The following is a 25,642-nucleotide window of genomic DNA, read 5'->3' as shown; positions in this document are numbered from 1 at the left end:
GGTAGACGATATTACGTCAGAACTACTTACAGTCTTGGGAAAGTCAGCCACGACAAAACTTTTCCATCTGGTGTGCAAGATGTATGAGACATCCGAAATATTCTCGGACTTCAAGAAGAATAAAACAATTACAGTTCCAAAGAAAGCAGGCACTGACAAGTGTGAAAATTACCGAATTAGCCGTTTAATAAGACATGGCTGCAAAATACTAACGCGAATTCCTTACAGAAGAATGGAAAAACAAATAGAAGTCGACCTCCGAGAAGATCAGTTTGGATTCCGGAGAAATGTAGGATCATGCGAGGCAATACTGACTCTACAACTTATCTCAGAACATAGATTAAGGAAAGACAAATCTACAATTATAGCATTTGTGTCCGCAACTTATGGTCTTGCGGTAGCGTTCTCGCTTCTCGAGCACGGGGTCCCGGGTTCGATTCCCAGGGCGTCAGGGATTTTCACCTGCCTGAGATGACTGGGCGTAGTTGCTTCGTCTTCGTCATCATTATTCATCTCCATTACGGTCGGAGGAAGGCAACGGCAAACCACCTCCACATCATTCCCCTACGCTCTGTCAAGAAGCATGGGACATCAATTCCATATTATTTGTAGACTTAGAGAAAGCTTTTGACAATTTTGAGTGGAATATTCTCTTTGAAATTCTGTAGGTAGTAGGGGTAAAACGCAAGGAGCGAAAGGCTATTTATAGGTTGTACAGAAACCAGACGGCATTTGTAAGAGTCGAGGGGTATGAAAGGGAAGCAGTGGTTGAGAATGGAGTGAGACAGGGTTGTAGCCTGTCTCCGATGTTATTCAATCTGTACATTGAACAAGCAGTAAAGAAACCAAAGAAAAACTTGGAGTAGGAATTAAAGTTCAGGAAGAAGAAATAAGAACTTAAAGGTTTGCCGATGACATTGTAATTCTATCAGAGACGGCAAAGGACTTGGAAGAACAGTTAAAAGGGATGGACAGTGTCTTGAAAGGAAAATGTACGATGAACACCAGCAAAAGGGGAGTCATCCTGAGCTTACATTTCAGGGAGATAATGCCCGCCTCCATACGGCGAAAGTTTGTTCTGCTTGTCTTCGTGCTTGCCAAGTCTTATCTTGCCCAGCAAGGTCGCCGGATCTCTTCTCAGTTAAGAACATTTGCAGCATTATGGGCAGGTCTGACCAACCAACTCGGGACTTTGATGATACAAGGCGCCAGTTGGACAGAATTTTGCACGATATGCCTCTGGAGAACATCCAACAACTCTATCAGTCAATGCCAAGCCGAATACCTGCTTGCATAAACGCCAGAGCTGCACCAGAGGGTTGTTGATTTAAATATCTTCAACATTTCGCTGCCCTGTCAGCAACTGTATAAATATTAATTTTAATTTTAATTCCAGTTTAGTTCCAGTACAGCACTCGTGGCTGCCGTATGGCGGTCGCAAAGTGGGGCGAGGCAGTTCCAGATAAGTTTTATAGTCTGACGATAATTTATGGATTTGTAGTTTTAGCTAGACGATGTCCTCTATGGACAAACGAAGGTTACTGTTATTCTAAAGAAGGTTGGGTTATCCCGACTGAAACCTAGGTAAATTCTAGGTAAACGGTGCAACTGAGGTTGTTGATTATTAAAATTAAAATTCAGGTTTATACAATTTGTGAAGCTCTTTCTCTTGAATAAATCATTCAGTTTTTTTGAAATTGTAATCATTTGTTTGTCTGTACATGTACATCACATCTACCGTTTTCCGTCGCATTCGGATAATTCCTTCGTGGTGTGTCGGCTTTTTTTTTGGTCGTACGGTGTATTTACTCGGACAGATAGATGTAAGACATTTATCAATATTTGAGTGACACGTCTACTATTTTTCCAGTTGTCCCGAGTGTGAAGAATTTACCACACGATCTTTCTCGAGAACATCTACTATGAATTTGCTTAGGTCAAAAATAAAATCTGTCACCATAGCATGTTCCTACGTTCTGTTGTATTGTATTGTATTCTATGGAACTTGATAGCTAGAAACGACGAAGAGGCTTCGTCCCTGCCGTAGCCCTCAGTGGTTCACAACCCCACAACAGGCTACAGCAGTCCACTCACCCCACCGCCGACCCACACCGAACCCAGGGTTATTGTGCGGTTCGGCCCCCAGTGGACCCCACCGGGAACGTCTCACACGAGACGAGTGTAATCCCAATGTTTGCGTGGTAGAGTAATTATTGCGTACGCGTACATGGAAGCGGTGTGTGCGCAGCAATCGCCGACACAGTGTAACTGAGGCGGAATTAGGGGAACCAGCCCGCATTCGCCGAGGTAGATGGAAAACCGCCTTAAAAGCCATCCACAGACTGGCCGGCACGCCGGACCTCGACACTAATCCGCCGGCACGCCTTCCCTCCCGGAAAGCAGTGCGTTAGACCGCACTGCTAACCGGGCGGCCTCCTACGTTCTGTTACTATATTTCTGTTTTTTTTTTTTTTAATGCATAACACTTAAACGCAAACTACCACTCGTGACAGACCAGACTCAGTGCAAGAATGAAATGCCAAAGCGCTACAGTAGACTCACTTGTCTCGAGTAGTTATTTAAGACAAGAAATTTGGTCGTGTAGAAGCAGGATTGGGAAAAGCAGATACCAGGCTGAGATTCACAACAAGAATCCTATGGAAATACAAAAAAAAAAATGGTTCAAATGGCTCTGAGCACTATGGGACTTAAGTGCTGAGGTCATCGGTCCCCTAGACCTTAGAACTACTTAAACCTAACTAACCTAAGGACATCACACACATCCATGCCCGAGGCAGGATTTGAATCTGCGACCGAAGCGGCCGCGCGGTTCCAGACTGTAGCGCCTAGAACCGGTCGGCCACAACGGCCGGCTTATGCAAGCAGTTATCCGGCTTGGAAATACAGTTCAACCCGGAAAGACGTAGTTTACAAAGCCATCCTTAGAGCAATTCCGAAGTACTATTCATCACTTTCGGACCTTTAGCAAATAGTATTAATAGAGGAGAGAGGTAAGGTCCAAAAAAGAGCGGAGCGTTTTATCACTGTTTAGTAAGCGCATGAGCATCTCAGATCTTGAAACACCAGAAGCAGGCGCTACAACAGAGGCGCTGTGCGCCACGGAGTTCACTATTAAAATTTAGAGAGTGTACAGTCCAAGAACAAACACCAAACACATCACTTACTCCCAAATAAATCTCGCGAAATGAAGACCGAAAAAGTGAGGAGCTCAAACAGAAGTCCATCGAGAAGCGTTCTCCTCGGGTCTAATTCATGAATGGAACAAAAAATGAGAGACATGAGAGTCGAATCCGCACACCTTCCACCACACGCAGTGAAATGACGTACAGAGGGTAGATGTAGATACCTATGTGGGTTGGGGCCATTTATGTGTATTTTGTACGTGTTTCGTTTTCTAGTTAGCATTTAGTAAATGATGTTTCCACGTTAGTTTGCTGTCCAGAGTTTGTTTTGGATATTTTTCCTTTATTTTAATTTCATTCTAATCGCCCCAAACGGACAGGTTGTGGGCTACCAGCGATCCTTTCAACTCGCTGTTCAGCCAAGGGATAAGTAACACTACACTAAGACGTAAAAATACTGAATTACAAGGAGGATATTTGCAAGAAAAAATGATGCAAATGGCTCTGAGCACTATGGGACTTAACTTCTGAGGTCAGCAGTCCCCTAGAACTAAGAACTACTTAAACCTAACTAACCTAAGGACATCACACACATCCATGCTCGAGGCAGGATTCGAACCTGCGACCGTAGCGGTCGTGCAGTTCCAGACTGTGGTGCCTAGAACCTCTCGGCCACTCCGGCCGGCTATTTGCAAGATAATTTAAATGTGAAATTAATGGAAGGTTTTATATTGAATAAACTTTGTTTTATTTGTATTAATTTAAAACAGATATAACAAATTGGAAAAACGAAAACAAAGAGAGTATATTTAAAACATGATGTAGAACACTGATCTTAAAAACGAATCCACGCACTGTCACTAAAAGTTGGAGGATCTGCCCCAAGGAAAATCGTATGTTGTTGGAGGGGAAAAAAATGAGGCATTTAGTAAGGTAGGGGGGCGCAGGCCTAAGGATAGAGGACTGACGGGTACTTTTTGTGGAGGAGTGGATGGTGGGAAACAGGAGAGGAAGAGTAGCTGGGAATGGCGTTAAATTTATAATGTGAAGAGTAAAAAAGGGGCAGGGAAAGATGGGGAGGAGGGGGGAGAGGAAAAAGGGCAGAGAGAGATGAGGAGGGAAGGGGAAGAGAGTGCTGATGAGGTGGGATTGGTGGGGTGGATTTGTGGTTGGTAGGATGGGTAAATGTCGGGCGGATTTCATGGTCTGGGATAGGGAGACAGTTGAAATGTCGTTGAGAGGATGCCGACTGTGTGCAGGTGTAGGGTTGATGGAATGTGTCTGTAGAGGCGCGGCAGCATAATGGATTTGGAAATTAGAGCCGGTCGCAGTTTCGAATCCTGCCTCGGGCATGGATGTATGTGACGTCCTTAGGTTAGTTAGGTTTAAGTAGTTCTAAGTCTATGGGACTGATGGCCTCAGATGTTAAGGCCCATAGTGTTTAAAGCCATATGACCCATTTGGAAGACATTATTGGAGTCGACTTTTCGGATGGTGTAGGTTGTTCGAAGACGTTCAGAGTGATTGAGGAGACATTTTAGATTTTAGAGATGGCTATAAACGCTCTTACACACGCATCAATTCATTAGTAGGCCAATCGACCGACCGACCGACCGACCGACCGACCGACCAATTGCGTGGCAGGCTAAAGACGCCCCCGACCAAGTGCACCCACCGATTGCGGTGCCGCCCTGTTGTTGTGACTTGCTTATCTTAAGTTCACTGTGCTTATTCTCTACGAGATCTCGCTTGGTTTTACACAGAAACAAAACCGAGGGTTTGCCTTTGCTATTTTAGAGTAAAAAAGTGGAAGAAAAGCCGAGAGATAGCTGCGGGCAAAGAAGTGGCTAATGGAAGGAAAGAAATTCAGACACGTTCTGTTACTTAAGCAGCTGAGCTCCAATGATTTTGATAATCATCTAAGAATGGGCGAATCATGCATTTCGGAGCTGCTAAACATCATCAAACCATTCTTAATGAAAAGAAGTACAGTTATGAGAGAAGCTGTTAGTTACATTATGATTTCTAGCGATTGACGGAAGTTAGAGTAACTCAAATTCAGGGCCGTTGTACCCACACAATTCCTGAAACCTTCATCGTGATTTATAGTTGAATGAGGAAATACATCACGATAAAGCAAAATAAATACAACAAAAGGCGTTCATGCAAATTTTGTAATTTGTTTATGTATGTAGCATAAACGATGACCAGTAAGTGTCAGAAACTCATTTCAAATTCAAAAAGAAAGCCTACACATGGTTGTGGCGTTAATCATGTAATAAATACACAAGGAATGAAGTATTCAGCAACTGCTAGACTTATAAAATAAATCCCATAATTCGCCTTCATAGTGGATGGCTTGGATATAGACTGGACTTTTTTAATACTTATAATAATCAAGGAAGTATTTTTTTATGAATTAAAGTCCTTTCAATATCGATATTTAGGTTTCTAGATTTCATTTCCGATACGTACCGGAAATAAAACTAATATCAGAAATACAGAATGACGAAGGACTTTTATTTTCTCTATGTGACACATGAAAGTATTATGGTTTTGCTAAAAAAAAATGAAAAAAGTTCCTTATTTCTTGCGTCTGTATTGCTATAGTCTTCGCACGACGTGTCCCACAAACATCTGGAGTCTTTAAATTTCTCCAGAATCTCTGTCCTTAAAGTTTCGTCACCCTTATACCCTGTCGTGTACACAGAACAACAATTAATCCCGCACGCAGTGACAGAAGAACCCTTAGTTGGGAGGTTGGCACTACAGCACTATATGTGGTGCAACTTATCGGGTGGAGGAGCGGGGCAGGTCGGCTGTCGGGTACTCCTATCGTCCCGACACGGAATGTTCGTCGATCTGTCGGTCAAAACGCCTACACATGTCAAATTTGTCAGTTGGTCGGTCGGTCGGTGTTGCGTGTTGGTTTGGTTGTTTGGGGAAGGAGACGAGACAGCGTGGTCATCGTTCTCATCGGATTAGGGAAGGATGGGGAAGGATGTCGGCCGTGCCCTTTCAGAGGAACCATACCGGCATTTGCCTGGAATGATTTAGGGAAATCACGGAAAACCTAAGTCAGGATGGCCGGACGCGGGATTGAACCGTCGTCCTCCCGAATGCGAGTCCAGTGTATAACCACTGCGCCACCTCGCTCGGTGTTGCGTGTTCAAATGGCTCTGACCACTATGCGACTTCTGAGGTCAACTTAAAACTAACTAACGTAAGGACATCACACACATCCATGTCCGAGGCAGGATTCGAACCTGCGACCGTATCGGTTGCGCGGTTCCAGACTGTAGCGCCTAGAGCCGCTCGGCCACTACGGCCGGCAGGTATTGCGTGTGTAGGGTCCTTAAGAACGGTGTGTCTTGTGTACCCCCTTTCAAATCGCCCAACGAACAAAAGAACCGGGGATTTGGAAAGAAATGCCGAGTGTAACTGCACTGCCGCCATCTGCATCTAAGTGTGGAACCACGTATTCAAAGCAGTAAGGAAGCAGGCAGGCGCGAGGTACGCGCATGTGGCCACTCATCCGTCAGCGGTGTGGTAACCTCACCTGCTAGGGGCCATCACAGCGCAGCCGACTGACGTGTCCCTCGGTGTGGAGGTATTTCATACGCTGCGCTTATCGTCGCAGATAAGATACACCCGTAGAAGTGCTCCAGTAGAATTGAGGATCAGACGACGGACACAACGCTGCAGCAACGTACGGTATGCGACTCCTCGGTGTTCCCTGTTTACTGTGTCTGCTGTGGGCAGCTGTTGGCCTCGCGGAGGACGAAGCGCGCCCAACCAATGCCCCGGTGGTCCAGATAGAGCAGGGCAAACTCGTGGGCACCACCATGGTGTCGCGGAAGGGCAAGCAGTTCTACGCCTACCTCGGCATACCGTACGCGCGGCCACCGGTCGGTAAACTCCGCTTCCAGGTAAGGCAGCCTTGTCTCGTACGTCATTATCCCGCACATAATTTGGCGAATAATGCTAGTTACACCGCAAATGTGTAAAAATTACGTAGTGGACCCCGCTTACATTTTTCACAGTTTATGTACGATATATGCACGTAATACACGTCAAAACACTGGTGGGGGAGGGGGGGGGGTGTACATGACTATCATCTAATGCATGATTCCTTAATTTCCCTTTTATTTGTTTTTGTGACGAGAATCGCATTAAATTGGTAAAGTGCTTTTAAATATGACTCGGAAGCAACCGTTAGGCTCCACAATACGTCAATCTGTTGCCACAACATTTGGCATTGACATAGTTGGCTTCGTCAACTCCCACCAAAATTATCAACTGTTAACGTAACCTTGACCTTCGGTTACGCTACAGGGCAGTCTGTCACCATAACGAAAAGTTCAGGGGGCCAGGGAAGGAGGGAGGGGGAGGGGGTGGTATTGGGCTACCAGATTTTTTTCTGACAAATATCTTTGACGTGGTTGCAAGGGGTATTAAATCATCATCAAATATTTTGTCATAGTTCCTTGCAGTAACTGAACCACCACATATTAACTGAGAAACTCTACTTTTAATGCTGTTAGTTTTATGGTGTCAGTCCATAAAAAGGGCAGTGATATTTTCAATACGAATACAAAATGCAATTAAACTAAAATCTCACCTCCTGCTGACATTAACATATAATAATAATGAGTGTAGTTCAATGAATACAGATGACAGTAGCAGAGTCTAATAGTGTCATGAGAAATATGTCGTGACCTTATTGAAGTTCGAAAGCCGTTTTACCATGTCTGCGTGCTTGTCAAGTACTTAGATGCTTTGCGCAGACTGTAGTTAGTTTCGCGTAGTTATTTGCGGATATCACTCACTTTAATACGTTCAAAACTGGGCGGGAATTTTACATTTTCGCATATTAGTTCCTGTTTATTTTTACAAGAGACTTTGTCTTGTGTGTACCTATCTAGTTTCCCGGCAGTAACAGTCATCTAGCACGCCTACCTATGACGCTTTCTTCTTTATGTGCATATCTTAAGTTACAGCTACCAAATGTTATATTAGGCACAAAACTCACTTTCTGTTCACTTTCAGCTGCTACTACTGCGTCATCAATGTAGCGTATTGTTGATTCAATTCCATTTTCAGTGAACAAATAAACATCAGTGGCGACAACGAATTTGCTTTAAATATTTCCCAGTTCTGACTTTTTCTAGAAATGTTAGAATAGTCTACACTAATTCGCTTTGAAAAAAGTGGATTTGTATCCCTCCTAAAAAACGAAAAATTTTATTTCATTTGAGATTATAAGAGGCCGTCCCATATTTATAGCGCCAAAATAAGCTCCGAAATCCGACCGCCTCTGCATTTTGAATGTGCTCCTGCACTCCATATAAGAAACGTTTGTCCCTCAGTGTTTATACGTGCTAACTGCTTGCAGTAAACAGATGATTGCTTTCTTCGATAAAATCTAAAGCTAGGCTCTAGAGTTGAATAAATTTGACGAAAAGCAACATTTCACAAAAGTTCTATCACACTACGTCAAATATACTTGACAAACTTTGTCAAAGAAATTTGGCCACAGGAACATTCTCAACGCGTTCGCTTAAGTCTGTATTCCGTCCTTGACGTACGGTCTTTGGCGATCCTGTGAAATTAACACTCTAGAAAGGATTGTTGTAATCAATTGTTAAACACAGTCTGAGCTGCGACAACCTTCTACACAAGTACACATGGAGTGGAAGGTTAAGATGTACCCCGTCCAGGGTGGATTGAACCAAAAGATACCAGACATGGGGGTTCAGGACGTGACGTAATGATAAGCTGTTTTTGGTAAACATAAATAAAACAGAACACTGACAGTGTTTACTTTGCCTCTATTGTTTTTTGGAACATGGTGACATGTCGATCTGTAGCGTATACGGAGTACCAGGTTGAGAGTTTGACCGTGTGTTACCGAAGCCAACGAACGTGACGTCGCAGCAACCATAATTCCTGTTATCGCGCGTGATTTACACGTAATGGAGTTTGATGAGAGCTTTATGTCCGTTATTTTGACGATTATATGGATTAAAGCAGACGGACAGTATCGGCAGGTTCAGTTTTACTCCTACAGTACCTTAGAATCAGTGTGTGATCCATGCTCAAGTGTTTAAATGCGAAACGTCATTTTTTCCTTTATTAATCAGTCTATCGACTAGTATGGCGCAGCCCGCGGACAATCAGTTTGGTGCTTCAGAATTTTTAAGACAGTTAAGTGTAGTACACGTTGCGATCAACTTGTGTGAGAAGGAAAACTGCGTACCAGAAAGACTGGTACCCGAAACTCATGATTGAGCGGCGTCCAAATCCTCGTCTGCCTATCTTCATTAATGTTTCCCTCAGTTTCCATAAATCTACATGGATACTATTAAAGTCACCGTGCTGGGCGTGGCGGAGGGTACCCTGTACCACTACTAGCTAGTTCCTTTCCTGTTCCACTCGAAAATAGTGAGGGAAAAGACTGTCTATACGCCTCTGTATGGTTCCAAATTTCTCGTATCTTATCTTAGTGGTCCTTATGCTAAGTGAATGTTGGTGGCACTAGAATCGTTCGGCACTCAGTTTCAGAAGCCGGTTCTCTAAATTTTCTCAATAGTGCTCCTCGAAAAAGAACGTCTCATTCCCTACAGGGATTCCCATTTGAGTTGCAGAAGCATCTCCGTAACTTGTGTGTTATTCGAAACCACCAGTAACAAATTTAGCTGTCCGCCTCTGAATTGTTTCGACGCCTTCCTTCAATCTGCCGTGGTATGGATCACAAACAGTCGAGCAATAGTCAAGAATACGTCTCATCAGCATCCTATATGCGGTCTCCTTTACAGGTGAACCACACTTACCTAAAATTCTCCCAATAAACTGCAATCGACTACTCCCTGCCACAGTCATCACATGCTCGTTTCATTTCATATCGCCTTGGAACGTTACGCCCAGATATTTAAAGGACGTAACTGTGTCGAGCAGTAACTACTAATGCTCTATCCGAACGTTAAAGGTTTGTTTTTCTTACTCCTCTGCATTAACTTAGTTTCCCACATTTAGAACTAGCTGCATTCATCATACCTACTAGAAATTTTGTCATCTTGTATTCTCCTGCACTTACTCAACATAGACGCCTTACCGTTCATCAGTCATCAGCTCATAATCGCAGTTGCTGTCTACCCTGTCCGCCAAATCATTTATGTATACAGAGAACAGGGAGTCTTTCAAAGGGAAATACACAATTCGACAGCGTCATGTGATCAAATATAACAACACCAAAGACAGGCGTTCGTTTTGTGGATTTTTGGGAACAGCAAAACCGTTTAAACTTCAAAACCTCCGCTATAGTTCCTGAATTCAACACTGATTTTGTTATAAGTACGGATCAAACAGAAGGCATCACGGGTCGTAGTGAGAGAACTTTATCCTTTTGAGGTGGGAAAGTTACAGAAACGGCAGTCGGTCACTTGAAACAAATCTATCATTAGTTTTGGACAAAATTTTGCGACCTTACGTATAAACGCAACCGTATCTGTACACTGAGCTATCACTCCTAGCATACTGATGACCGGGTTGTCGACGAAATCGGAACATATCGTATTCATAAAAAGTAATTCAATGAAAGTGTGTGCCGTTCTGTCGACCCTACGACGAATGCATTTACCGACCTGTGAAGAATTAAATTCGCCTATTACAGAAATGCCCTGTTCTCACTGCATAGCAGATGGACCCCCTGGGGCTCCAAGGGTTAGAATAAGCCCGACGTATTCCTGCCTGACGTAAGAAGCGAGTAAAGTCAACACGTTTCGGCCTTTGTGATGGTCCCTTGCAGGGTTTCATCTCCATTTTTCAAAATTTTCCCAAACAGCGAGCCAGTTGGGAAGTACGCCTTACATGGTGCACCGTGTCTATCATGAGCTGAGACATATTGCATCTTCTGTCGACGTGGATCTGCACTTCTGCTCATTCTCCAACTGTTGGGCGAGGTCACCCTCCTGGTGCGTATTTTTCCATCAACTGTGCAACATCGTTTTCTACGCTGACGATGATAATAGACTTGTTTGCTTGGTTGAACCTGATATCCAGCAGGGTAGTCAGTCCGTTGTGGTGGGGCCGCCATGTACCCTGTTCGTTGTAGCCCCCTGACAACACAGGGATCGCTCTACTGATGCCTGCGCTGTTACCTCCCCACGTATGTCATGGAGTAGATGCCCATCTCCCTGGGGCATCAGGACTCCCAGCAATGGCCATCCTGCCAGGCGGCCTTTGCTGTGACGGGGCGACGTCCTTACGGAGGGCCCCTGGTCAGAGTGGGTGGCATTTGGGTGGACGACACGCAATGAAGTGTAGTACATCGTCTCTTGGTGGTGGTCAAACATTAGCAGTCTCTAAGCGTTCATGGACTCAATTCAATGCACAGAAGTAAGACCCCAAATCGTTCCCCTCCCTGGCCACACCATGGGATGAATGTCAGGCTAAGAATAGGAGTGGCTCTTATTCGTCCCAGTATATTTGAGAGCTGATGGGGAACCTTTCATGACGATGAAGCCTCAGTTATTTGTTGAGCATTTAGAAGACAAGTTTGGGGGAGGTGGAGGGCTTGTCCAGAATGAGATCTGGGTCAGTCTTGATCAAAACAGCATCCTCTGCCCAGTCACGGGCATTACTCACTTGTGACAAGCTGGGGGATGTTTCTGTAACCATCATGCCCATAAGAGCTTAAATATGGTCCAGGGAATCATATTTCACAGGACCTTCTTTTGCAGTCTGGTGATAAGCTGTGCGCAAATTTAGAGGGCGAGGTGTGCATTTCGTTTGGCGTGTCCACCGGGATACGAGGGATAATCAGGTTGCCACCGGTGCCTTCATCTTGGCCTTCGAGGGTGATAAATTACTCGAGGTCAAGTTGATGGTCTACTGCTGTGATGTAAAGCCCTATATCCCTCCCCCAATGTTGTGCTTTAAATGTTGGAAGTTCAGCCGTATGTCTTCCTGCTGTATTTCCAACGTCACTTGTCGAGATTGCGGACGCCCATCATATCCCAATACACCCTGTGCCCCACCTCCTGTCTGTGTCAACTGCGGAGAGCCCCATTCGCATTATTCGCCTGAGTGCAGGCTTTCGAGAAAGAAAGGAAAATCATGGACCCTGGACCGACTGACCTACACTGAGACTAAGAGGACATTTGAATGCCTACATTGCCGGCAAGTGTGGCTGTGCGGTTCTAGGCGCTTCAGTCTGGAACCGCGTGACCGCTACGGTCGCAGGTTCGAATTCTGCCTCGGGCATGGATGTGTGTCATGTCCTTAGGTTAGTTAGGTTTAAGTAGTTCTAAGTTCTAGGGGCCTGATGACCACAGATGTTAAGTCCCTTAGTGCTCAGAGCCATTTGAACCATTTGAATGCCCACATCCTGTACGTATGACATGGTTTTACGACGACGCTACAACAGTTGTAGCACCATCAGCTCCTCTAACCCCAGTACCTGTCACAACTGGAAGACTACACCTGCCCCCTTGATGCTGGGGAGGGGGGGGGCACTTCCCTCCCTGTTGCTCCTGCACCATCTATCATCGGGGATACCAGTCCCCACTTCTGCACTGGAGAAGTGTAAGTCTTCTTCAGCTTGCTCTCGCTTGGAAGGGTTCCCTTGGGTCACTCCCTTCCCAGGTTTCTGCTAGTGGGAAACATGACACAAGCCAGTGGCTGAAGAGCCCAAAAGCAGCTAGTCATGGGGCTTCACACTCATCCTAGGTCCAAGAGACTGAATCAGTGAAGTCCTCCCAGCCAGGGAAACCCAAGGAGCAGCGATAGAAATTCAAAAAGAAGATCCTCAAGACCAAGAGAATTGCGGTAGCACACACACCACAACTACCTAGAAGCTCTGCATATGCAGATGAGGTGGAGCTTCTAGCGTCCGCTAAGGTCGTAGATCTCACTGGATCCTCAGACACAATGGATATATACTGCTCAGGCAATAAGTCGGTGACAGCAGGTGACCCTGAGGCGTAAACTGCCTCATTGAGTGTTACACACCTTCCCAGTCTCACGATGACGTCATCCTCCAGTGGAATTGCGGCGGTTTTTTACACCGCCTGGCTGAGCTATGGCAACTGTTAAGCTTTACACCTACTATCTGCATTGCCCTCCAGGAAACCTGGTTCCCTGCAATGTGGACCCCTGCCCTCCACGGCTATAAGGGATATTACAGGAACCGTAGCGACTATAACTGTCAGGTGGAATTTGCATTTATGTCCTAAACTCAGTCTGCAGTGAAACTGTGCCCCTTCAAACTCCTATTGAAGCTGTGGCTGTCAGAATAAGGCTGACACAGGAAATAACTGTCTGGAATGTATACCTTCCTCCAGATGGTGCAGTACCCTTGAATGTATTAGGTGCACTGATTGATCAACTCTCTAAACCTTTCCTACTTTTGGGAGATTTTAATGCCCATAGCCGCTTATGGGGTGGCAATGTGCTTACTGGTTGAGGCAGAGATTTCGAAACTTTACTGTCTCAGTTCGACCTCTGCCTCTTAAATACTGAGGCTGCCACACATTTCAGTGTGGCTCATGGTAGTTACTCAGCCATTGATTTATCAATTTGCCGTCCAGGACTTCTCCCATCTACCCACTGGAGAGCACATGAAGACCTATGTGGTAGTGACCACTTCCCCATCTTCCTGTCACTGCCCCAGCATCAGGCCCATGGACGCCTGCCCAGACGCGCTTTAAACAAGGACGACTTGGAAACTTTCACCTCTTCAGTAATTGTGGAATCTCCCCCATATGGCGACATCGATTTGATGGTTGATCACGTGACTGCAATAATTCTTTCTGCGGCAGAAAACGCGATTCCTCGCTGGTTAGGGTGCCCCGACGAAAGGCAGTCTCTTGGTCTTCGTCGGAAGTCGCTGAAGCAATTAAGGACAGTCGGCAAGCTTTACAGCGGCAGCAGTGGCACCATTCCCTGGAGCATCTCATAGACTTTAAACGCTTCTGTGCCTGCGTTCGCCAACTTATCAAGCGACAGAAGCAGGAATGTTGGGAGAGATACGTGTCGACCACTGGGTGCCATACGCCAGCTTCCCAAGTCTGGGCAAGGATCAAACATGTTTCAGGGTACCAGACCACAACAGGTGTTCCTGGTGTTAACATAAATGGCGTGTTACCTACCGACGCAATCGCGATTGTCGAGCACTTGCTGAGCACTATGCTCGAGCCTCTGAGTCGGAGAATTACTACTCAGCCTTTCGCACTCTTAAAAGGCGGCTGGAAGGGAAGGTCCTCTGTTCACTACATGCCACAGTGAATCTTACAATGCCCCATTTACAGAGGCTCCTCAGTGCCCTTGCATATTGCTCCGACACTGTACCTGGGCCAGATCGGATCCACAGTCTGATGATTAAACATCTCTCGTCATACTATAAGCGACATCTCTTCATCTTCAACCGGATCTGGTGCGATGGCATCTTTCCACCACAATGGTGGGAGATCACCATCATTCCGGTGTTCAAACCCGGTAAAAACCCGCTTGATGTGGACAGATATCGGCCCATCAGTCTGACCAACATACTCCGTAAGCTGCTGGAACGTATGGTGTGTCGGCGGTTGGGTTGGATCCTGGAGTCACGTGGCCTACTGGCTGCATGTCGGAGCTGCTTCCGCCAGGGTCGCTCTACCACTGATAGTCTTGTCCCTCGAGTCTGACATCTAAACAGCCTATTCCAGACGCCAACACCTGGTTGTTGTCTTTTTTTGATTTACGAAAAGCATACGACCTGGTGACATATCCTTGGCACATTATACGAGTGGGGTCTCAGAGGCCCACTCCTGATTCTTATCCAAAATATCCTGTCTCTTCGTACTTTCCGTGTCCAAGTTGGTGCCTCCCATAGTTCCCCCCATATCCAGGGGAATGAGATCCCGTTTTGAGTGTTTGTCTATTTTTAGTGGCCATTAATGGCCTAGCAGCAGCTGTAGGGACATCTGTCTCGTTTTCTCTGTATGTGGACGACTTCGACATTTTGTACTGCTCCACCAGTTACTGGTGCTGCTGAGCGGCGCCTATAGGGAGTCATCCACAAGGCGCAGTCATGGGCTCTAGCCCACAGCTTCCAGGTTTCGGAACAATAGTGGTGTGCTATGCACTTCCGTCGGCTTCGTACTGTTCATCCAGAACCAGAACTTTACCTTAATGACGATCCACTCACTGTAGTGGAGACATATCGTTTCTTAGGACCGGTTTTCGACGCCAGATTCACTTGGATTCCTCACCTTCGTCAGCTTAAGCGGAAGCCCTGGCAGCACCTCAATACCCTCCACTGCCTGAGCAACACCAACTGGGGTGCAGATCGCTCTACGCTGCAGCAGCTCTACAGAGCCCTTGTTCAATCGCACCTTGACTATGGGAGTCTGGTTTATGGTTTGTCGGCGCCCTCAGCGTTGCGTTTACTTGACCCAGTGCATGACTGTGGCAGTCGCCTAGTGACAGGAGCTTCTAAGACATGTCTGGTGACCAGCGTCCTGGTGGAGGCCAGAGTCCCCCCATTGCAGGTTAGGCGTGCACAGCTGCTGGCCAGTTATGTTGCACATGTTTTTAGTTCTCCTGAGCATCCGAATTACCATCTCCTTTTTCAACTCACGGCGGTTCATCTCCCACAGCGGTGACCCAGGTCAGGGCTTCAAATTGCAGTTCATCTCCAATCCTTTTCTTCCGAACTGAAGTCCTTGCCTTTACCACTTATACTTGATGTCCATTCACGTACACCTCCATGGTATACACCTAGGTCACGGCTTCGCCTGAACCTTTCACATAGCCCTAAGGACTTAGTTAATCCCACTGCTCTCCACTGCCAGTTCCTCTCGACTCTTGACGTGTACCAAGGCCATCAAGTGGTTTAGACCGATGGCTTGATGGCTGATGATCACGTCGGCTTCACGTATGTCCATGGAGGACATATTGAACAGCATTCATTGCCCAGTGGCTGCAGTGTTTCCACTGCCGAGCTGGTAGCTATATCTTGTGCACTTGAGCACATCTGTTTATGTCCTGTGTACTGACTACAAGCTATCGACCAGTGCTACTCTCGTCATCCTTTGGTAGCGACCATCCAGGAGTCCATCTGTGCCCTGGAACAGTCCAGTCGTTCAGTCTGGACCCCAGGTCACGTCGGAAACCCAGGCAGCATACTTGCCGACAGGCCGGCCGAACAGGCGATGCGGAAACTGCTTATTGAGACTGGCTTCTCTGCAACTGACCTGCATACAGTACTACACCACAAGGTTTTGCGGCTTTGGGAGACGGAATGGCATAATCTCAGTATGCACAACAAACTGAGTGCCATTAAGGAGACTACGAATGTGTGGAAGACCTCCACGTGGGCCTCTTGCAGGGACTATGTGTCTCTCTGTCGGCTCTGCATTGGCCATGCTTGGGTGAGACACGGCTACCTCCTGCGCCGTGATGACCCACCTCATTGTCGGTGCGGCGCCCGGCTGACAGTGGCCCATATCTTGGTGAGCTGTCCTTCCCTGGCTGCCCTGCGACGCACTCTTCAGTTACCGTACTTGTTGCCATTAACCTTAGCTGACAACGCCTCATCGGCTAATTTAGTTCTACGTTTTATACATGACAGCGGGTTTTATCATCCTATATAGGTTTTCGTGCATGTCCTTTGTCCCTTTGTGTTCTCCACTCTAATGCTTTCAGGGTGGATGTTTTAATGCGTCGCAGAGTGGCTGGCTTTTCCTTTTTATTCTTGTGGTCGGCCAGCCACGGTCATCGGCTGTCTTGTTTTTATCCCTTTGACCTGTTTCTTCCTTCTATTGTTTTCTTTTCCTGTTTTGTCCATAGTAGTGTTGGTTGTCCTTCTGTCGTTCTTCTGGTTCTTCCATTCTCCTGCTATTGTGCTGTACATCTCCATTCTTTTCTTCTTCCCCTTGTGTAATTATTTTACCGGGAAAAATAGACTGGTGACCTCGCAGTTTGCTCACTTCCTCCCCTAGTATAATACAACCAACCAACAGCAAACGGATACGAGTACCCCCCTGCGGGTCCGGGGATTAGAATAGGCCCAAGGTATTCCTGCCTGTCGTAAGAGGCGACTAAAAGGAGTCCCTCCCCCTCAAGGGGGTAGTTAGCGCCTGCGTCCGGGGACGGACGGTTCCACGACCTATATTTGCGGTCATTTTGGTTTTTCACTTCTTCTCGTTTCTTCCTTCCTTTGGTTGGTTCCTTTCTTTGTTCTTCTCCATCTCGCTGTCTTCCTTACTCTTCTCCTTGCCTCCTCCTCCCTGCCTTCTCCTCCCTGCCTTCTCCTCCCTGCCTTCTCCTCCCTGCCTTCTCCTCCCTGCCTTCTCCTCCCTGCCTTCTCCTCCCTGCCTTCTCCTCCCTGCCTTCTCCTCCCTGCCTCCTTCTCCCTGCCTTCTCTGGTCTCCGCCTCAGCGTTTGAGACAGTCTGTCCTCTCTCTCCCTCCCTCTCTCTCTCTCTCTCTCTCTCTCTCTCTCTCTCTCTCTCTCTCTCTCTCTCTCTCTCTCTCTCTCTCCCTCCCTCTCTTTCTTTTTCCTCTTCTTCCTTCCTCCCTGTGCGCGCCTGAAGGCCGACCCACACGTTCGCGCGCGTAGCCGGTGACGGGGTAACGCGTAATTCCCCGCCCTGGGTAGACAAGTAAGGCATGCACGTACCCCCTGGTAAAGGCCAGGCCCAAGGAGGGGTGATTGCCTGAGCTGATACCTTCTGACCATGCCGATTGGTCCCACCGTTTGTTTCTCGGGAGGTGTGACCTGAGGTGTAAACATTCATCTAAGGCGGGAGTGCCCTCTGAGAGGGTCCCCACAAGGAAGGAGCGCGCCATCGGAGACGCTGGCAATCATGGGGGATTCCTCCGCAATGGATTTCTCTTCTTCTCTCTCGACCTCTGCCCACAAACGGAAACTTGACCAGCCACCAGTGACAAAAGTACTACCACCTGCCCCACAGTTCCTCGTAGTTTTTCGATCTGAGGACGGCAAGGATTTTTCCTCTGTCAACCCTTTCGTTATCCAGAAGGGCGGATCTGCCAAGTCTTGTACTAGGTTGCGTAATGGTACCTTGTTACTAGAAACTGAGAGCGCCTTTCAGGCACAAAAACTGCTTCGGGCCACACTCCTGTACACGTTCCCTGTCCGGGCGGAGGCTCACCGCACTTTGAATTCGTCTCGTGGTGTGGTATATACTCGATCACTCGACGGATTGACTGACGAGGAGATTCAGTCTTTCCTCACTGAGCAGGGCGTGACGGCTGACCATAGGATCATGAAAAAGGTCAACAATGACCTTGTACCGACCTGGACACTTTCCTTGAACTTTGATAGTGTTCAGCTGCCGTCGCGTATCAAAGCGGGCTACGAGGTTATTTCTGTTCGCCCCTGTGTCCCGACACCTACGCGCTGCTACCAGTGTCAGCGTTTTAATCACACTCGCCAGTCTTGTTCCAATGCGGCTAAATGTGACACTTGTGGCAGGGATGCCCATGAGGGTGACTGTCCACCTCCGTCTCCTCGTTGTGTGAACTGTCAGGGTGACCACGCAGCGTCCTCCCGCGACTGTCCTATCAACAAGGATTAACGCTGTATCGAAGAAATTCGGGTCAAAGAGAAAGTGTCCACCTCGGTTGCTCGCGAGCTATTTGCTAGTCGGAAGCCCACGCTGCTCCCAGCGGAGAAATACAGTACTGTCCTCGCCTCTCCTCGGACTACCAGGGAGGTGGCGACGCAGACAAGCGATCTGACCCTCAGCATTACGGTCGTCCGTTCGGCCAGTGCTAAGATCGCGCGGTCGACGTCTCCTCTTCCTCCCGTCACCCCTCAGACACAAGCACCTTCATCAGCTTCTGCCAAGACGAAGACCCAGAAGTCAGATGCACGGGCCTTCAAGAAGGAACCGTCACGTGCAGACATCCTACGTACCTCGAACTCCCAGCCGTCGACCAGCACTTCCACTAAACGACCTTCCAAGAAGGCTCATAGGAAGCACAGTTCTCCTTCTCCGCCACGGCCCATTTCTTCTCCTTCGCCACCCAGCGGTTGCCGCCCCAGGCCGTCATCCATTTCGTCTGGCCACACCGCTGGTAGCCGAACATCTGGTCGTTCACCTGCAGAGGAAGCTCCCCCTCCCGGCCATCTTAACAGGCCCTTAGCGGCCTTCGAGGTGACCCCTTCTTTCATCTTCCTTTTCTTCTCACGATGGCACTTATTCACTGGAATATTCGCAGCATTCGCTCCAACCGAGAGGACTTGAAGTTGCTGCTCCGCTTGCACCGTCCGCTCGTCGTAGCCCTCCAGGAAACGAAGCTACGCCCATGCGATCAAATTGCCTTGGCACACTACACCTCTGTGCGTTTTGACCTACCCTCTGTGGTAGGTATTCCGGCTCATGGAGGGGTTATGTTGCTGGTCTGGGATGATATTTACTACGATCCCATCACATTGCACACCGGCCTGCAGGCAGTTGCTTCCGAATTACTCTCCCACTTTTACATTTTCCATTTGTACCGTTTACACTCCATCGTCGTCTGCCGTTACCACGGCAGACATGATGCGAATTATTGCTCAGCTAACTGCACCATTTTTGTTAACTGGAGACTTCAATGCCCACCATCCCCTTTGGGGCTCTCCAGCATCCTGCTCGAGGGGCTCCCTGTTAGCAGACCTTTTCAACCAGCTCAATCTCGTCTGCCTCAATACTGACGCCCCTACTTCTCTTTCGGACACATCTCACATCTATTGCCATTTAGACCTCTCTATATGTACTACCCAACTTGCACGCCGGTTTGAGTGGTATGCACTTTCTGATACATATTCGAGCGACCACTTCCCGTGTGTTATCCATCTCCTGCATCATACCCCCTCTCCGTGCTCAACTAGTTGGAACATCTCCAAAGCAGACTGGGGGCTCTTCTCTACGAGGGCGACCTTTCAGGATCAAACCTTCACAAGCTGCGATAGTCGGATCGCACACCTAGCGGAAGTCATTCTCACTGCTGCTGAATATTCCATCCCTCACACTACTTCTTCTCCACATCGCGTACCTATCCCCTGGTGGACCGCAGCATGTAGAGACGCTTTACGTGCTCGTCGACGTGCTTTACGCACCTTTAAACGCCACCCTACAGTGGCGAATTGTATCAATTATAAACGATTACGTGCGCAGTGTCGTCGTATTATTAAAGAAAGCAAGAAAGCCAGTTGGGCTGCTTTCACAAGCACCTTCAACAGTTTTACTCCTTCTGTTGTCTGGGGTAGCCTGCGCCGGCTATCTGGCACTAAGGTCCACTCACCAGTTTCTGGCTTGACGGTCGCAAAAGACGTCCTTGTGGCCCCTGAGGATGTCTCCAATGCCTTCGGCCGCTTTTTCGCAGAGGTTTCGAGCTCCGCTCATTACCACCCCGCCTTCCTCCCCCGAAAACAGGCAGAGGCGGCTAGGCCACCTAATTTCCGCTCCTCGAATCGTGAAAGTTATAATGCCCCATTCACCATGCGGGAACTCGAAAATGCACTTGCCCGGTCACGGTCCTCCGCTCCAGGGCCTGATTCTATTCATATTCAGATGCTGAAGAACCTTTCTCCTGCGGGTAAAGGTTTCCTTCTTCGTACTTATAATCGCATCTGGATTGAGGGACATGTTCCCGCATGCTGGCGCAAGTCTATTGTTGTACCGATTCCTAAGCCGGGGAAGGACAAGCACTTGTCTTCCAGTTATCGACCCATCTCGCTTACCAGCTGTGTCTGTAAGGTGACAGTGGTTAGACACTGGATTCGCATTCGGGAGGACGACGGTTCAATCCCGCGTCTGGCCATCCTGATTTAGGTTTTCCGTGATTTCCCTAAATCACTCCAGGCAAATGCCGGGATGGTTCCTCTGAAAGGGCATGGCCGACTTTCTTCCCTAATCCGATGAGATCAATGACCACGCTGTCTGCTCTCCTTCCCCAAACCAACCAACCTGTAAGGTGATGGAGCGAATGGTTAACTCTCGTTTGGTTTGGCTGCTCGAATCTCGACGCCTACTTACCAATGTACAATGTGGATTTCGTAGGCGCCGCTCTGCTGTTGACCATCTGGTTACATTGTCGACCTTCATTATTAATAACTTCTTGCGGAAGCGCCCGACTGCGGCTGTGCTCTTTGATTTCGAGAAGTCTTACGACACCTGTTGGGGGGCGGGCATTCTCCGCACCATGCATACATGGGGCCTTCGCGGTCGCCTCCCTCTTTTTATTCGTTCCTTTTTAATGGATCGACAGTTCAGGGTCCGTGTGGGTTCTGTCCTGTCAGACACCTTTCGCCAGGAGAAAGGGGTGCCACAGGGCTCAGTTTTGAGCGTCGCTCTCTTCGCCATAGCGATCAATCCAATAATGGATTGCCTCCCAGCTGATGTATCAGGCTCCCTTTTCGTGGACGATTTTACCATCTATTGCAGCGCGCAGCGTACATATTTCCTGGAGCGCTGTCTTCAGCGTTCTCTTGACCATCTTTACTCCTGGAGTGTCGCCAATGGCTTCCGTTTTTCTGCCGAGAAGACGGTCTGTATTAACTTCTGACGCTACAAAGAGTTTCTCCCACCGTCCTTACGACTCGGTCCCGTTGCTCTCCCATTCGTGGAGACAACAAAATTTTTAGGTGTTACATTTGACAGGAAACTTAGCTGGTCTCCACATGTCATATTTGGCTGCCCGTTGTACCCGTTCTCTAAATGTCCTCCGTGTTCTCAGTGGTATGTCGTGGGGAGCGGATCGAACCGTCCTACTTCGCCTATATCGGTCGATCGTCCGCTCCAAGCTGGATTATGGGAGCTTCGTATACTCCTCTGCATGGCCGTCCATGTTACGCCGCCTCAACTCCATACAACATCGGGGTTTACGTCTTGTGATCGGAGCGTTTTATACTAGTCCCATCGAGAGTCTTTATGCTGAAGCCGGTGAATTGCCACTCACCGACCGGCGCGATATACTGCTTTGTCGGTATGCCTGTCGGTTACTGTCAATGCCCGACCACCCGTCTTATCGTTCCTTTTTTGACGACTCTCTCGACCATCAATACGGGTTGTATGTCTCTGGCCTGCTACCCCCTGGAGTTCGCTTTCGTCGCCTCCTTCAACACCTCGATTTTTCACTCCCTGCAACCTTTAGAGTGGGCGAGAGCCACACGCCACCTTTGCTCCAGGCTCAGGTTCGCGTTTACCTTGACCTCAGCACGCTCCCAAAGGAGGTTACCCCCGGTTCGGTATACCACTCCCGTTTTGTCGAACTTCGTTCGAAGTTCATTAATATGACCTTCATTTATACAGATGGCTCTAAGACCAATGATGGGGTTGGGTGTTCTTTTATTGTCGGGGCACAAAGTTTCAAATACCGGCTCCATGGCCATTGTTCGGTGTTCACAGCTGAGCTCTTTGCCCTCTACCAGGCTGTTCTTTACATCTGCCGCCACAGACATTCTGCTTATGTCATCTGCTCCGATTCCCTGAGCGCCATCCAGAGCCTCAGTGATCCGTATCCGGTTCATCCTTTCGTGCACCGGATCCAACGCTCTCTTGAGTAGCTGGTGGACGACGGTTCTCCGGTTAGCTTTATGTGGGTTCCTGGCCATGTCGGTATCCCTGGGAACGAAGCTGCAGATGCCGTGGCCAAGGCTGCAGTCCTCCAGCCTCGGACAGCTTCTTGTTGTGTCCCTTCATCATTTTGTAGCAGCGTCATTTGTCGGCGCATTTTATCGCTGTGGCATGCCGATTGGGCTGCACTTACAGACAACAAGCTTCGGGCCTTGAAACCTCATCTCGCGGCTTGGACGTCCTCCTCACGCTCTTCTCGGCGGGAGGAGGTAGTTTTGGCCCAGTTACGAATTGGACACTGCCGGTTCAGCCATCGCCATCTGCTGACGGCTGCGCCGGCGCCGTTCTGCCCATGTGGGCAATTGCTGACGGTCCGCCACATTTTAGCGTCCTGTCCGGATTTTAACACTCTGCGTCTTGATCTTGGCCTGCCATGTACTCTAGATGCCATTTTAGCGGATGACCCAGGAGCAGCTGCTCGCGTTCTTCGTTTTATCAATTTGACAAACCTGTCCAAGGACATTTGATTATGCTGTTTTTTAATCCTATGCCTGTAAATCTGTCTTTTATCGTGTTTTCCCTTTTAGTTGCTGTTTTAAACTTGTGAATCGCGGTGCATTCCTAACGTAGTCTGGGCGCTAATGACCATTGAAGTTGTGCGCCCTAAAACCACAAAAAAAAGATAAGAGTAGAAGCGAAGTAATTAATAAAATACACGCTTATCTGTAATCAGTTGCAGACTCCAGCTTTCGAGCAGATGCTTTGATATGCATGGTTTGTAGCAAACTTATCGCGAGAGCGAGAGGCATTTAGTAGCGTTAACTGGGTTGCTTATAAAGGTATTCACACTAAAAACGTGACTGGAGTATGTGCTTTCACACTTCGCTCATGATTCTGAGTTACTGTGCTTAAAATGATTTTATGTCATCCTGGGAAATGCATTTGTTTACTTGAAACATAAAAATAAACAGGTAACTTAGTAACTAGTAATTCCCAGTCCCGGGTCGACAGGCAGGGTTCACGTGTACCCCTGGTACAAGCGAGGCCCAGGGAGGGGTGATTGCCTGAGCTGCAACTTTCGCAAATTGCCGATTGCTGCCTCCGTCAGGTGTTCGGAAGATACGATCACCTAAGGCGGATGCGCCCCCTTGTGAAGGGGCCCCCAGTTGGAAGGAACACACACCATCAGACACGCTGGCAATCATGGACGATTTTCTCGCAATGAGTCACTCATCTGTACAAAGTCTACGAAACGTAAATGTAATGAGGCTAATGATTTGAAGACCCTTCCTGCTGCACCACGGTTCCTCGTGGTCTCACGCACTGAAGACAGTCAGTCCTTCACCACGGTAAATCTGTTTATTATTCAAAAAAGTGTTGATGCAATTGCGGCCCTGAAAATCCTGTTCTCATTTACAGAATAGCACTTCTTCTTCTTCTTCTTCTTCTTCTTCTTCTTCTTCTTCTTCTTCTTGGAAACTTCTTCTGATTCTCAAGCACAACTACTGCTTGCTGGCTCGCTTCTCCATGGCTACCCTGTTCGTATTGAGGCTCATAGAACTTTGAATTTTCCCATTGTGTGATTTACACTAGGCTGTTAGACAGTCTGAGGCCGAAATCCAATCTTACCTCTCTGATCAGGGTATCATTGCCGTCCATCGTGTAATGAAAAAGGTAGATTCCTCCTTGGTGCCCACCCACACACTTTTTCTCACATATGATAGTGATGCTTCCATCAGAGTTCAAAGTAGTCTATGAAATTATCACAATCCGGTCATATATTCCAAACCGGATGCGGTGCTACCTGTGTCATCGTTTCAACCGCACTAGAATGCATTGTTGACACCCAGTAAAATTTGTAACCTGTGGTAGGGATGCGCACGAGGGCGATTGTCCTCCTTTTCCCTGCCGCATCAACTGCAATGGTGGCCATGCCGCCTCCTCTCGGGATTCACCCATATATCTTGATGAGCGGGCTGTCCAAGGTATCCAGGAAAAGGAAAAAGTGCCTTACCCAGTCTTTCGCAAGTTATTGGCTAGTTCTCCCATCTGGCACCTATAGTTCTGTTCTTGTTACCCCTCACTCCATGAAGGACATGGCCATGCAAACATGAGACCTCCAACTCAGCTCTGAGGTTGTGAAATCGCCCAATGTCAAGGTAGCATCGCCATGCCCCCGACCAGCTGTGCAACAAGCCATCAGACTCTCGCCTCAATGGGCAAAGCCACCAGCTACACAACTGGGAGGCCGGAAAGGTCAGGCGTACTCCCGTGAAGACTTCCTATGTCCCTCCAGCCAACCAACATCCGAGTCTTCCTCTAACTGGAAAGGCTCAAAGAAGTCCACCAACGGCAAACAGACTTCTCTTTTGCTGACTCTCAGATCTTCGACATTTTCGACATGTGATACCTTAGGCTGGCTGGCCTCCATGTCGCCATTGAACACCACCAACCGTTTTTCAGCGATGGATTCCACAGACCAACCGCACAAGTAAGCCGATGCTTCTGTGGACCTCATGGAGCAAGAGCTTCCTGCTTCTGCGCCCTGTAGTAGCGACGCTGAGGTGACATCTCTTCCTCATAACGACTCTCCTCCAATGGAACATTTGCGGCCTTCGGTCCCACAAAGACGATTTATGGCTGCTTTTAGTATTGCAGCGTCGCCTTGTACTCTGCCTTCAGGAAACGAATTTGCAGCCTCATGAGCACTTCCCGGTTCATTTTGACCTTCCCCGTGAGGTCGGCATTCCATCTCGAGGGGGCGTCATGCTGATCATACGGGATGACATTCATAGTCAGCCCATCTCCCTGACGACCCGTCTTCAAGCTGTTGCAGTTCGCCTTTTCCTTCCCCACCTATATTTTTCCCTCTGTACCATTTACATCCCTTTGTCATTCGATATCACCAGGGCGGACTTCGTTCAGTTTATTG

Source organism: Schistocerca serialis, chromosome 5 (assembly GCF_023864345.2).
Source record: "Schistocerca serialis cubense isolate TAMUIC-IGC-003099 chromosome 5, iqSchSeri2.2, whole genome shotgun sequence".
Taxonomy (NCBI): domain Eukaryota; kingdom Metazoa; phylum Arthropoda; class Insecta; order Orthoptera; family Acrididae; genus Schistocerca; species Schistocerca serialis.
The sequence above is the reverse complement of the archived record's forward strand: the minus strand, read 5'-3'. Positions refer to the sequence as shown.